Raw genomic sequence first — 14,546 nt, forward strand, 5'->3', positions numbered from 1 at the left:
ACATATACCAGAAATGCGAATACCTGAACTTGAAACTTCAGAACAACACATACCATTTACTACACCTTTTCAGTTAAGAACAACTACAAGGGAAGAACTCTTCCCTTGGCAAGATAATGCGCCCTTGGTTGCTCTTACTCAACAAATGCAAATGTTGCAATGACAAATACAAGATATGCAACAAGGGACAACAGTGCGGTATTCTATAAACGAAATCTGTCCTTATCCATTTGACAGAAGATTAAACATGGTACCTTTTCCTCCAAACTCAGATGTTCCCAAATTTGATAAATATGATGGGAAAAGTGATCCTCGGGATCATGTTCGAGAATTTTGTACCATGAGTCTTGAATTTTCTCATGATGACACTTATCTGATGAGGTTATTCCCAAGAAGCCTGGGAGGACAAACAATGGAATGGTTATCCAAGATCACACCACCTGTCAGATCATTTGACGAATTGGTTAACAAATTCATCACCCACTATTCTTACAACATCCAACATGTCATAACCATGCTAGATGTCTGCAACACCAAACAAAAGAACAATGAAACATTCATGTTATACCTTCAGCATTGGTGACGCATGGTATTTAGATATCCTCGAGATATTCCTGAAAAGGAGAAAATGGAAATCTTCATTGATAACTTAAATGGCAAAATGAGTTATAGACTCAAACTTCAATGCATACCATCTTTTGCCAAATTGATTGAAAATGGCATTCAAGTAGAGGAAGCTTGTGTCAAAAAGGGAACACTCAAGTTCTACAAGGAAGGAACGAACTCCTCCAACTAGAATAACCAAAACAACACCAATCTTGACAAATCTTGATTTTGGACACGAAACAAAAATGAAGGCAACAATGAACCATATGATTCTAAATCAAAACAACCAGTGCTTGCCTTGTCAGGAAATACTCAAAATGCAAAAAATCCTAAAAACGCTACTCCTAGTGCTAACACATATGCACCAAACAATGCTCAAGGACAACTCAACACCAACAACGCCAATGATAATCAAAGCAAAAACCTGAATCCAGGACCTAACAACAATTCACGCAACAACACTAACAATTTCCAAAAGCGTATCTTTACACCACTGGGCCAATCATTAGAATCCGCATTCAGAGAATTGTTGGCAAACAAGATTCTTTCTTTGCTGCCAATCAACAATTATGAACCCCCAATCAAACCACCTTGGTGGAATGATTCGCACTATTGTGATTTCCATCGCAACAAGGGTCATAGAACAAACGAGTGCATGAGATTGAAACACATAATCCAGGACATGATTGATCGAGGTGACTTAACGGTGGATGGCCTCAAAACAAATAATGATCACAAAGCCTTCAAAAATCCTCTCCCAAATTATAACAAAGATGGAGCATCAACTTCAAATGATACATGCGGAGCTCGAATTAATCACATCTACAACAACACAATCAACCACATATCAGCTGAAGACCATCAAGTCAATGTCATAACCATTCGAGATAGGCATGATCATGAATCTGTCAATGTGACAACCCGGACTCAGAAATATGTCTTGAAGGGACATACTACACCTCCAACTGCCACACCAAAAATCCAATACGACTTGGTTAACCAACTACGCAAGACTCCAGCTTAGATATCTATCCTAGAATTGTTGAAACTATCTCCAAAACACAAAGACATATTGGAGCAAGCGCTATTGGAAACAAATGTACCTCAAAATCTGGATACAGACAGATTTCAAGCCATGGTTGCCCATATGATAGAATCTCATAACCTCACCTTCTTAGAGCATGATAATACTTCATTAAGTCATCCACATAATACTCCTCTACATATTGAAGTCATTGTTTGCAAACACCGAGTAAAAAGAGTCTTAATAGTTGGAGGAGCCGGACTTAATATATGTACTTTAAAGCTTATACGTGCACTAGGTTTCTCAGAAGAATCTATTGATCCTTGTAAAAAGATTACCATAAAAGCATATGATGATGAGGAAAGGTCCTCTAAAGGAACAGTAATATTACCTATTCAAGTAGGACCAGTGCAAAAGGATACTATATGTCAGGTCTTAGATATTGATCTCACCTACAATATCTTATTAGGACGACCCTAGATACATGAAATGCAAGCAATACCCTCTACATATCATCAGTGTGTCAAGTTTCCTTAGGATGGACAAGAAATCTCCATATCAGCTGATCACAATCCATTTCAACATTGCAATGCAATGGGGGCAGCCCAAGACAGTTTGGTTCCTTATAACAGAGAAAAGCAGCGGTCTTCAACATCCGATCCACCAACAACAAAACCCAACTCCTTATGGGGAGACTTCAAACAGAAAATGCAAATCAAAGACCAGGGCATAGGAGAATATTCTCTAGAGCCTTTATGTTTGACTAGATTGCCAACATCACCTAGATCGCATGGTTTACCTACTATATCAACACATCTAGCGACTCAGCCCATCACTAAATTTGATGGTACCTTCATCCAATTGGGTACTCTAGCACATGAATCAGAAGATAAAGATGTTCTTAGCTAGCTATACAAAGATGAAACAGAAGATAATAGAGCAGCCGCTCTGGACATTGTTCTACCAACGCACCTGTATGGAAAAGGCTACTTGATCATGAAACAAATGGGATATGGCGGTAAAGGACCTATTGGGAAATGCAAAGAAGGAGTCACTGAACCTATAGATCTTCCTTCACAACCTAGTAGAAATAAAGTAGGATTAGGTTCTAAATTCAACTTCCTATTGAAATGGCCGCCACACACAAATGCAAAACCTCAATGGAAGGAAAAGAAGAAGTACAAGGAAGAATCCTGGCAGGAAGCACTCTTTGAATCAACAGAAACAATCCGCAAGGCACGAGAACATCAAGATCAGAAGTTGCATCAGGGAAAGCTTTTGAATCATAAGAAGGCCATATCTGCCGCAGTGGCTCATATTCACACACCAATGGCTCAAGAACAAATCATGTTATCACAAGAAACCATCATTCCTCCCTGAGGAAGCACAATCTATGAACAAATCCAAACCGTGGAAGATGGATCGGATACGGAATCAACACAAAATATCAAAATAGTATCCATCATCAAAGATTTGTTTTCGCCATACAACATACCTGTTTGCAGCACAAATAGAATTTGGGATGATGCCTATGAGACAGATTCAAATGAATATGAATGGGGTACCTGCTCCGATGCTACTACAAATATCCTAGATAATACTGATTTCATATCCATTTCTCAAGAAGAACATAACGCAGAAGATAGACCTCTTGAATTTGGACCACAGCATATCTATGACGTTCAGGAAAGTGAACAGAAATATTACGAACAAGTCTATGTAGAAGATGATACCATCAAAGACCTCGATGAAACCCTAGACTTCTTTAAAACCAAGACCCATCATGATGACAACTCTATCCTAACACTTATAGTAGCCAAACTTGACCCGCCCAACAATTCCTTACCACTTGTCTTCCCTGATCTCATCGACTAGAATGAACCTGAGATCCATGATATACCAATTTTTCCAGATGATGAATCTATTATCCATTACCTATGTACCGTAAATCCTGAAACAGGCTCTACCAGTGAAAAAAATGACGATGTCTATCAATCAGGGAGTGCCAAGTCTCTCAGTCACAAAAATGAACCAAATAAAGAATCTGATGCTGAAAACCAGTCAATGGCAGCTCTAGATTCCAAAAAAGTAAAAATAAAGGATGCATCTGAGGGTGAAAACCTTTTTAAGGCACCTAACGATGGGAGACTTGACACTCTTCCTGAACATTTTCATGAGCGATCACCCATATTGATTGAGCCCACTCAATCAATCAACATCGGTACCACAAAAGTAGTCAGAAACATTCACCTTGCAGAATCTCTGACAGAAGAGGAAAGATCGACATTCATCATCTTCTTTAAAGGACAACAAATTAACTTTGCCTTGTCATATGCTGATATGCCCAGAGTCGATCCACACTTAATCATGTATCACTTGTCCATCTCTATAGGAGTCAAGCCAGTCAAGCAAAAGCTATGAAAGATGAATCCACAGGTAGCACTCATGGTCAAAACTGAATTAAAGAAACTCTTAGATGTCGGATTCATCCGACCTATTGACTATGCAGAATGGATTTCCAACATTGTTCCAGTGTCAAAACCAGATGGTAGTATCCGAATATGCATTGACTTTAGGGATGTCAACAAAGCTTGTCCAAAAGATGATTTTCCTCTGCCAAGTATAGATATAATTGTAGATCTCACAGCAGGCCATGCAATGCTCTCATTAATGGACGGTTTCTCAGGGTATAATCAAATCAAAATAGCTCCTGAAGATCAAGACAAAACATCATTCACCTATCCTTGGGGAACGTATTGTTGGAATGTTATGCCTTTTGGCTTAAAGAATGCAGGAGCCACTTATCAAAGAGCAATGACAACCATATTCCATGATATGATGCACACATTTATGGAAGACTATGTGGATGATTTACTAGCAAAATCCTTCACCAGAGCTAAACATCTCGGCATCCTAACAAAGATCTTTGATCGATTGCAGAAATTCCAAGTCCGACTCAATCCTAAGAAGTGTGTCTTCAGGGTTACATCAGGCAAGTTACTAGGCTATATAGTCTCAGCTAAAGGTATTGAAGTTGATCCAGCAAAGGTACAAGCCATCATGGACATGCCACCACCAAAGAATATCAGTCAACTTAGATCTCTATAAGGATGACTTCAATCAATCAGGCGATTCATCACTCAACTAGTAGATAAAAGTCTGCCATTTAACCACTTGCTACACAAAAATGTACCATTCAGATGGGAGACTAAGTGTCTAGAATCTTTTTACCAAATTAAACAGTACTTGATGAATCCACCGGTTCTAGTACCACCGATTGCAGGAAAGCCTCTTATACTATATATCTCAACAACAGATATTTCACTGGGGGCACTATTGGCACAAGAAGATCAACAAGGAAAGGAACGCGCCATATATTACATCAGTAGAACATTGAATGGCTATGAGCTCAACTATACATTCATTGAAAAGGCTTTCCTAACAGTGGTTTTTGCCTCTCAGAAGTTCCGGCATTATATGCTAGCCCACACCATAAAGCTAGTAGCAAAAATTGATCCTCTCAAGTATCTACTCAACAAGGCAGCTCTCATAGGCCAATTAGCTAAATGGGTCATGATTCTCAGTGAATTTGACATCCACTACATAGAAAGATGAGCCATCAAAGGACAAGCAATTGCAGATTAGCTGGCTGAAGCACCGCTACCAGGAAAACAAACCATGGACATCGAATTTCCAGACAGGGACGTTTTTGCTCTTTCCTCCAAACAATGGACCCTATACTTTGATGGATCCTATACACAACATGGTTCAGGGGCCGGCATTCTATTCATCACTCCTGAAGGACACACTATGCCATGATCATATAGACTTATGTTTCCATGTACAAATAATGTGGCTGAATATGAAGCATTGGTCATAGGCATCAAAATGGTCGTCGAATGGAAAATCACATAATTAAAAGTCTATGGAGACTCAAAACTGGTCATCAATCAAATCAACAACAACTATCAGACAAAGGACGACAGGCTACTACCCTACAAACGCATGGTGGATGACTTCAAACAGTATTTTGTGCACATCACCTTTGAACAAATACCAAGGTTGAACAACAAAGCAGCCAATGTAATGGCTACGATTGCTTCATTACTACAAATTCCAGAATAACAGAGTCATTATGAGTTTCTAGTAGAGCAACTGTTCTCCCCCACCTATGACCACTCTGAATCCCAGGTTATCTATGCCTTGACTGGTTCAGATTCTCCATTATATGGCCCAATATACGACTACCTCAAGCATAATATTTTACCCATTGACCAATCCCGTAACCAAAAATGTAACTTTATCTGACAAGCTACCCGTTACACCCTTACCGCTGATACCTTATATCGTCGAGGTCTAGATGGTACTCTTCTTCGTTGTCTTAATCGTAATGATTCCGATTCGGCTTTACACGAGCTTCATGAAGGTATTTGTGGCACACATTCAAGTGGCACTACTCTTGCTAAAAAGCTTCTATGAATGGGATACTACTGGCCTACAATGGAGACAGACTCATATCATTTCGCCAAGAAATGTCCTAAATGCCAGATCCATGGCAATTTGATACATGCACCAGCATAGGAACTGCAGCCATTTACAACATCCTAGCCCTTTTGTCAGTGGGGACTGGATCTAGTTGGCAAAATTCATCCTTCATCTTCAAATGGACACAAGTTCATTATAACTACAACAGAATACTTTACCAAATGGATAGAAGCAATTCCCATGACCACAGTGACCGGGAAACAAATTGCCTCTTTTATTCTAAATTATCTAATCTGCAGATATGGTATTCCAAATTCAATCATCACAGATAATGGACGACCTTTCAAAAACCAAGATGTACAGGAACTATGTGAAAAATTCAAAATCCAACATCGGTTTTCTACACCATACTACCCATAGGGAAATGGTCAAGCAGAAGCATCTAACAAGACAATCCTAAAAATACTCAAGAAAATAGTAAATGATGCAGGCAAAGATTGGCACGTACAACTCAATCCAGCACTTTGGGCATACAGGACCAGCATCCGCACACCTACGGGAGCAACACCATATTCATTGGTATATGGATCAGAGGCTATTTTACCCTTGGAGGTAGAAATTTCATCTCTTAGAGTCTCTTTGAAAGGTTTAATCCCCGATGAAGAGTATCGAGTTAACCGACTGCAAGAACTGGAACTATTAGATGAAAGACGCCAACATGCTTATACTCATCTCAAAGCATATCAGCAACGCATGTGCAGGAGCTACAGTCACAAGGTCATTTCTCACAACTTCAAGGTCGGTGATCTAGTCCTCAAAGAAAATCCAAGAAATCAGCAAGATAGAGAAAAGAAAGGGAAATTTGAGCCTAACTGGTTGGGTCCCTATGTCATCATATCAGTCTATGGATTAGGTGCCTATCAGCTAACAAATTCTGAAGGAGATGTGCTCGATGATCCAACTAACAGCATTCATCTGAAGAAGTACTATACTTAAGGTCATCTAGTGCTTGAAAAAAAGCCAAAAACAAACAAAAAAATAAAAAATCCAGAAAAAGCAAAAATACAAAGTACAATAAAAACAAATGGTGAAAACCCGGTAAACAGGTGCCCTTGTGAAAGAACGGCTCCTTTATCTATATCCATGCCATTTTATCCATCAAAATACTATTGGCCATTGCCCGACACTTAGCATATATCCATTCAGGACATACTTAGTGTAGTCACTATCCTAGGTTATCCATCTGTATTTATTCTCTTATCGCATTCCACCATGGCTTAGAAATCACTGTACATAATCATATCCAGAGGTACACTCAGCTAGGGGCATTAAATTGTTCAAACACTTGCAAACATTCAAGACATTCCAACTATTATAAAACTCAGATACATGACATCCAACAAAACATAACTACGCTTCATCACAAAAACCAAAACACAAACAATACACAAGAATCTCAAGGATGGATGATTTTCTGAAGTACTAAATGTTGCATTATAGCATAAAAGTCTTGATTATTTTGCATTTTGAACTTTTTAAAATTGTTGGAATCTTCTCCTTATCTCATAAAAAGCTTCAAAGCTAGAGATCATGAGAAACTTCCAATATTTTCTTAGTCTTCTGTCTGGGAGGCAATCACTTATACGGTGTGAATATTTGCCTTGAGACGTGATACATTACATATCACTGAAGGCCTGATTCCATTTCACGCATATAAATGATCTACTCTTGTCTGTTTACGTAGTACGCACTCAGGTCGTCCTGGTTCAATTATACCTTGACGCTTGTGCTATCTTGCAAAATTAAATATCATGTAAATTTTACTCAGGTCATTATGGTTCAATTATACCATTATGCTTGTATAAATTTTCAACATATCCAAAAATCAATAAATGCTCCATGATGATATTTACAAAGAAAGCAAATAAATGGTTATAGCGGATGGTAAATACAGAATGAGAGATGCTCCAAAAACAATTACTTGCATATCATTTACAATTAGTTGCATATTATTCTTATATCACTCATTACATATCATTTTTGCATCATTATAACATCATTTTACATCATATCATATTACAATCATATTGCATATTAAAACATACATCTCATTTTCAAGATACATCTCACAGCATATAAAAGCATACATCCTGCATCATACATTACATCATCTATGTAAACATTACATCATCATATAAAAAGGAAGTAGCTCACAAAACATGCATCCATATACACATCACATGATCAAAAAAATGGTGTCATCCATATATATATCTCAAAAATGATCCAAATGTACAAAATATGTCAAAACTGTGTCCAGTACAAAGAATACAATGCTCAAAAATACAACAGAGACCATGTCTCTCAAGTATGACTATCTCCTGACGGAGATGGTCTAGCTCCAACTACGCCCGCCCCTAGATCTCTAGGAGGGTCCTGTCTCGCTCCAGATACACTCGCCCCTGGATCTCCAGGAGGGTCCTGTCTCGCCGGCCCTGTCACACCTCGGCTCTCAGATCGTGTCCCAGTAGTTCGAGATCGACTCGATCTCAACTATGCAAAACTCTCTACTCGCCGATTTCTAGGTACTGTAGCCTCATAATGCCACCTATAATACTCAGCCTCCTGCACTCTCCGCGTCAGCTCTCTAAGGGTGTCTCTCAATGGACCACCCGCCACTGCTCTCTGTACAGTCGCCAACGCCTCCTCCGCTCGACCCCGCCGCTCTATCTCAGTATCTCTCTCAGTGGTCAATTGCGAGATCTGTCGCTGATATGTCAAAATCTGCACCTGCAACTGCTGAACGGTAATCTGCAGGGTCCGGATCTGTGCATCCTCCACATGACCTGGCACTCGAACTCATAGTGGTACCTGTGCTAGAGCCACCCCTCCTACTCGCCCTGTCCTATGTACTGGAGGTGGGAGTATATCTACCCTCCTCCTCTGTGCTGGTCTAATCACCTCCTCCTCACCCCCCACTGCAGCTAGCACCTCCGTCACTCTCCCCTCTCTCTCAGCTCTGATAGCCAATCCTCCTCTCCCCCTCTCAATCCTCCCCTGCCGTACCGCTCTATCCACACCTCTACCACCTCGCCTCCCTCTAGCTCCTCTACCTCCTCCATCATCTCCATCATCCCCATCATCTCCCCCCTCCTCTCCATCCGAGTCAAATGCTGGCCTCATCTCCTTTGGATCTGAGATCCTCGCCACTGCCCGCTCGACAAACAAACGGGCGAACTCGTCTATCATACCTGCATCCTGTATCTCTGGGGCATAATCCCATATCTGTCCTGCCAGCCCTGTAAACTCCTCTATAGCCACGGCACTATCAATAGTCGGCCCCCAATCGACCACATCCTGCTGCCGTCGTGCATACAAGCATGCTCCTTGCGGAATCCCCTGCTGCCGTCCAAACTGCCGCAAAACTCGGGTCACCAAAAACCGCTCAATGAGGAATGGGGTCCTCCCAATCAGATACCTCGTCATGAAAACAAAAGGCATCTCTATCCCATCCTTTGCCCATACCTCGCAACATGTATACGGTCTCCAGGTGACAGTATCTATATCATCAAAGACCCTCCTCCAGTGCTCTAGTTTGCCCAGCTTACGCTGGACAACTAGACCTCTATATCCGTAGGCATATGCAGCACCTACAGGCCTGTCCCTATCTGCCAGTGGCCTAGCTGCTGGAATGTGCTCCCAGCACCATACCTGTAATAATGTCAAGCCAGCTGATAAGCTACCGTAACCGAGGTATACTACCCCATGCAAGCTCCTGTAAAGATGGGCTAGCATCGCTGACCCCCATGAAAATCTCCGGCCCTGTGTGACCATCTGCTCCAAAACTAGCCCCCATCCCACTGAAAATCCCTTTGACCTGCGATCAGGACAAAGGAATCCCCCAATGAATCCTACTAATATAGATAGCAGCGGTGCATAATCCAAATCCAAAAACTCCTGCCAGGGGATCTCATATCCACAGACAGTCTCATCATGAAATATGCGGCGCAGTGCCTCTGTGCCGCCCTCCTCTGACTGCTCATAGGGTAGCAGTGCCCCTACCACAGGAATGCACAAAATCTGGTAGCAATCCTCCGGTGTCACTGTCATCTCTCCAGTGGCAAAATGAAAGGTGTTTGTGTCGCTATGCCACCTCTCTGCTAATGCTGTCAAAAGTCCCCGGTTCACAGTGAACCGAGGCATATCCAGAAGTGAGGTCAATCCACATCTCTCTATGATGTCCAAATCTGCCTGTGATAGACGTGGTATCAGCGTCCATGGTCTCGGGAATCTCTCCCTCGACTGCACAATACCCAATCGCTCATGTCAACAAACGAAACATATCCAATATCAGTTTCCACATCAAAAACAAAGATATCAAAATCAAACTTACATCAATAACATGAAACAATTTGCTCATCTACAATCAAAGTTCAAAATCCTATCATTTCATATCAACTTGTAAAACAACTCAAGTTTTCAAAAACCATATCAAAACTTGTAAAACAACTCAAGTATCAAAATCACATAAACTTGTAAAACAACTCAAGTTTCCCACCCATATCAGCTTGAAAAACAACTCAAGTTTTCAACCCATATCGGCTTGTAAAACAACTCAGGCTTTCATACACATTGAACTTAAAACAGACAACGCAAATACATCATATTCTGATCCATACAACAGATTGATAGCTATACATAACTTGGAAAATTGCACATCAAAACAAGTTATACAAATACTCATCTTGGATAAATTCATCAAAACACGACAGGCAAACAAAAGCAAATTTTCAACTCGGCCAAAACTACAAAATTTTTCGGATGCGCTAAAATAGATCTTTAATGCGCTAAATCACCCCCACGCGCTAGGCTGCCTCTCCTATGCGCTATTCTATCTAACCTATACGCTAGATTATATCTACGCGCTAAATTTTTCACCTAATGCGCTACCTAACCCACCCTATGCGCTAGAATATTACTACGCGCTAATCTACCCCTTCTAGGCACTACCCTTTTAGCCCTATGCTCTAGACTTTGTCTATGCGCTAATCTACCCTTCCTAAGCGCTACCCTTTTAGCCCTATGCGCTAGACTCTATCTACGCACTAATCTACCCTTCCTAAGCGCTATCCTTTCAGCCCTATGTGCTAGGTTATACCTACGTGCTAAACCCCCTTCCCTATGCGAACCTTGGTAGCCCCTATGCGCTAGGTCATACCTACGCGCTAATCTATCCCCCCGACGTGCTACCCAAACCTTTGCATGCGCTATTCTACCCGCACGTGCTAACCTAATACTTTTATGTGCTAGCCTATTTTTTTCGGACGCAACCCCTAAAATTGACTTCAATGCGCTACTCTAAACTTCGTATGTGCTACAACAGACCTTAAACGCGCTAAAACGTCAGACCCGAACTTTAAAATTCAAAAACTGACCAAAAACGACAAAACAAAAAATCAAAAAAGGGTCAAAAACGTTGACTTACTAGTGGTCCATGCGCTACTGGTCTCCGATACCTCCGAACGCACTCAAAATGGTGTCTGTGATAGGGAATAGGCATTTTCTCTCCAGAGCAAATTCTCTTTCTCCAAAGTCAACAAAGCACAAATGACTTTAAATCAAGCCCTTTTCCCCTTTTATAGGAGGAAAATGAAATTAGGGTTAGCCGTAGGGACCTGTAATATGGTCGCGGTCTCCCCTATACCAAAACAGTTGTAACTTATCGGGAGATGAATCAATCTGCACACTTTTTACATGCACAAAATCATACACATCATACGAACTTCATCAATTTAAATCAACAATTTTTCAAAAAAATTGATTCATCTCCCAAGGGGGCATCATCATCAAATATCGAATCTGGGGCATCACATCAAATCTGGGGTACGACTGGCAAATCAAAAGAGCGACACAAAAATTGCATTTAATCATAAATCATGATAGGACATCATTTTCTTTGAAATAACATGTGCACACACGTCACTTCAAAGAGGGGCAAAATGTAGACGTATAAAAATGACCATATTCCTAAATGAATATTTTATGTTCATTTCCCTATTTAATTAAATCTAATTTAATTAAATTATCCACATTCTTCTATTTTATTAAGTAAATTACTCAATTTATTTAAATAAAATTCACTATACCATTTAATGAATAAATCATTTTATTCAATTAAATCCCCCTAGCCACTTTTAATTAAATCCAAATTTAATTAAATAGTTATCCTAAATTGAATAAATCAAATTTATTTAATTACAACCAAATTGAATGAAAATCATTTTATTCAATTAAATCCTATTATCCCCCCCATCCACTTGCAAAATCCCAAACCTCTTCCTAAGCCCTTCTAGAATCTTCTAATCGCCTCTAATTAACCTAACCCTCCTCTAAACTTTGTCACATCCCTAAGAAAAGGGAAGTCACTTCTCAAATGGCCCAAAGTCTTGGATAACCATTAAAGGTTTTCAACCTTCAACCACCAAAACCCTTAAAGTCTTTGAAAACCCTTAAAGGTTTTCAACCTTCAACCACTTAGTCCCAAAGTCTCCAATAACCATTAATGGTTATTTCAAACCCTCTCACATGGTTAAAACATTTGTTTTGACTCAACCTCTACCCAACCCAAAGGTCTCATCAGACCATTAATACTTTGACCATGATTATCTCTTAATCATTTGCACAAAGGTTTATTCTTGGATTAACTCTTAAACCAGTGGGTAAACCTAACTTAGACTTGACCCTTAGCCTTTAGATAACCATGAGGTCTTCTCAAGCCTTTAATGCCTCCAACCTCTTCTCTCAACCCAATCCTATGTTGACATTTGTCATCATTTCATTGGTGCAAACCGTGCACATGGATCCCCAACTTTCAAACTCAGCCCTTGATTGAATCTTTCAATCCTGGCCATCCATTGCCCTGTTTGTGCTATACATAGAGCTCTCATTCCTCCATTCTTAACAATCATCTTTTAAATTTGAAGCATCACACTTATGCTCAAATTCTTTCAAGCTTTCATATCATTTTATGCTCATCATTTAGCCTCTTTTAGATCAGGAATATAGACTAAATATGCATGTTTAGAATAATTTATTTATCATTTTAGCTCAATCATAGAAGAAATATAGTATGCTAGGATAGTATTCATACTAACCTCGTCATCTTATCATTTAGTTTATTGCATTTTAGAATCATACCTAGCTTATAACTCATCTCATACTAAAATCAATCAAAAGCATCTCTCGTTCTCATATTTGCCATCCCTAAACCATTTTGCTCAGTAATCTGAGAGCAAAAACGTTGGTTTGAGGGACATTGTGAGATAGAGAACCATGGGACCCTCCTTGGGAAGCTGAGTAATGCATTGTTACTCCATAGCTTGCATCAAGAAGTCATGTGTGTGTGTGTGGACTGGTATTAATCATATTTTCACATTTTAAGTTTTATTCGCCCACTTTTCCACCATATAGCTGTAAATGTAAATGTTTTTAATGCAATAAAGTACTGATACCTTGTTGTAAGAATGTTTGTATTCTTACATGCGAAGGTGTAAATGTTGTATGTTGTATGTTGTAAGTGATCTCCTCTTCAATGGTTGAATCCTTGTCTTGAATGCAACACTTAGCTTTGAATGGAGACTTAGAATGCTCAATTGCTTGAAGGAATGCTTGAATGCTTGAATGTTTGAATGTTTGTCTAGCACTTCTGCCTCTTGTACGCCTCTGTTTTCCCCTTTTTTCCTTCTTTTTTCTCAAAATGGGAGAGGAAATGTAGTTTATATACTTGTCAACTAGGGTTGAAAGACTGATTTTCCGACCTTAGGCTGACTTAGAAACCATATTTTCCAATTTGCAAACTTAAAGACCCGAAGCCCCATAAGAGCCCAGACCCAAAATAGGGCCAGGGACCAGGGCATTGGGCGTGATGGTCCTGGTGGACTAGGGCACTGGGTGCCATGGTCCTGAAGGACCAAGGTGCTGGGCGCCATGGTCCCACCTCCCGAGACAGTAGGGTGCAAGGAGGATCAGGCCAGGGTGCTGAAAAATGCAGTTTTTGACGTCATAAACAAGTTTCGGGGTCTCCATTCAGGTTCAGTGTTACGTCGCCATCATGAAGACCCAAATGCAATCGAAATTGCAAGTGTCACAATTTTAGGATGCTACATTTAGCCCCCACTTTAGCGGGAGTATAAGCGTACGCCCATACTTCCGGTAAAGTACAAGGAAACAACATTGAAAGACTTTCACCACATCAAGGAGGCAAGATACACCAAGCCCCCAGTGGATTAAGGATCTTACGACTTCGATTGACAAAGCAAAAGCGAAGATCACGAGGGAGAACCATGACTGTCAGTAGTAAGGTTCCCTCACTATGAGTCATGCAAGAAAAATACCAAAAATTTTCAAGGCAAAGCTAAATTTGTCAAGAAAT

This window comes from Cryptomeria japonica, chromosome 4 (genome assembly GCF_030272615.1).
Source record: "Cryptomeria japonica chromosome 4, Sugi_1.0, whole genome shotgun sequence".
NCBI lineage: Eukaryota > Viridiplantae > Streptophyta > Pinopsida > Cupressales > Cupressaceae > Cryptomeria > Cryptomeria japonica.